Source organism: Lactuca saligna, chromosome 4 (genome assembly GCF_052625555.1).
Source record: "Lactuca saligna cultivar CGN05327 chromosome 4, ASM5262555v1, whole genome shotgun sequence".
In the NCBI taxonomy this organism is placed as follows: Eukaryota; Viridiplantae; Streptophyta; class Magnoliopsida; order Asterales; family Asteraceae; genus Lactuca; species Lactuca saligna.
Window position 1 is genome coordinate 30,463,333 of NC_136420.1, and position 1,950 is coordinate 30,465,282.

Consider the following 1,950-nt stretch of genomic DNA (forward strand, 5'->3'; position numbering starts at 1 on the left):
TAACTTTAAAAATAAAGTCAAAATTAGCCGACGAAGTCTAACGAAAGTTGATGATCTCTTTGAGAGCTTTCTGGAAATATAAAAACTTCGAAAACGGAGCTTGTAAGAAAAAAATATGATTTTTTGATGTTTTCCGAGAAGCGCCACGCGCAGGTGGGTTGCACGGTGCGCACCTTCCAATAGGTGGGTAGTATACCTTTCTGTGTATATAAAGAATGCCGAAAATGTAGTTGAAACGAAAAAGTTATGGTTGTTTGAAGTTGAATTGGAAATTATGATTTTTTCCCTACGCTGGGTGTAGGAAAGCCCATACATTGAGCGTAGGTGCTGAATTCTGGACATGAGTTTAATAACCTATGCTAAGCGTAAATTATGCTATGTTGAGCATAGCCGCTGCAGACCAAAACCCTAACCCTAAGGTTTTGAGCTATATTTATGGGCTCTACCTTCTTGAGCTCATTCCCATGACTAACCTCCATCACCTCGTATCGTTCCTTCAAAACTGGAGCCTCAAATTGTGACTTTTGGAGCTTTTAAAGAGTTTTATGTGCTATTTGAAGGAAGAAAATGTTTATAGAACCAAGTGGGGATCTTCAAGGTGTGTAGATTTGGTATTTCGAAGCTAACGTATATCTTTGGAAGGTGTAAAGCTTTCATCTTGATGCTTGTATATGTTAGGTCTAGTATGGTTGTGAGTTTTATGGTTGTGTCCCTATAATCTTGGTCCTTGTGAGTACGTGTTACTCCAGACCATTTAATGCTTCTTTTTGATGTTTTTGAGGTTTTAGAGTCATAAAAAGGAGAGTTTGGTCCCTCTTATCCATTTATGCATGAGTTCTTGAGAAAAAGGTGACAATATATACTTAGAGTTTGGGTTTGTGCTCTTCTTGGCCATGTAAAGGGATAAAATCAGACACTTACCGTTAAGACATTCATGTAGATCAGATTTAGAAGTTTGAGGTTTTGGCTTGCAGTATTAAGAGCTTAATAGAAGTTTTTGGGAAACAGCGGCTCTACACTGAGTGTAGCCTTCTGTATGCTCAGCGGTTGACCGTTGACTTTTTGGTCGATTTGACTTTTGGTCAACCATGTTAGACTTAGTATGGGAAGGGAAAAATAGTACTTTTCCTAAAGGAGGTTTAATTGTGATCCTAAACCTTTTGTGAGTTAGTTATTACCTTAATTGTTTAGGGTTTTATTATGGATATGTTTAGCAAGAGAAGACTTGATATCGTTAGCTCGAGTGTGTGGTTTATCTTGTCTTTAGGATTGATGTGAGTCTTCTCACTATATTGCGTAGGATGCTAGTTGTCTTTGTGACTTTTGCATTGGTATGACGGGCTGGGCCCATTGTATGTTGGGCTGGGCCCGTTGTATGTTGTGTTTTCCTTGTTTGTATGTTGAGTTGGGCCCGATATGAGGAGGGGACCCAATGTATGGTATATGGTATTTTGGGAAACTTACTAAGCTTTGTGCTTATGGTTTGTGGTTTAAACATTTTAGGCACTTCCGGTTTCAAAAAGAAGGGCCCGACTTGACTGTAGAACATCCCCTAATGACTTTTTCCGTACTGATTATTATTGTTTTACTTTGATGTTTGAAAGATATATTTTACTCTAATTGGTTTTAGAACAAATGGTTGTATGGTTTTGATGGTTTTAAATGAAAAATTTTATTTGTATTCTGAGGCGTTACATTTAATACTTAAATACCTTTGGAACATTAGTATGTACACAAGGTATTTACATAAATGCTAAAGTAAGGTTCAGTCTTGGGATTTCGGTTTTTGTTGTTTGGTATTTGTACATTTGAATGCTATGTACAAAATATGGTTTTAGACTTGTATTGATTTTGTCTTATGATACAACATTTTGTTCTTCTCTAGCTTGTATCATTACTAAACTTGGTTTAACATGTTTTATGTTTTATCTATTGAATCACTATTTGTTC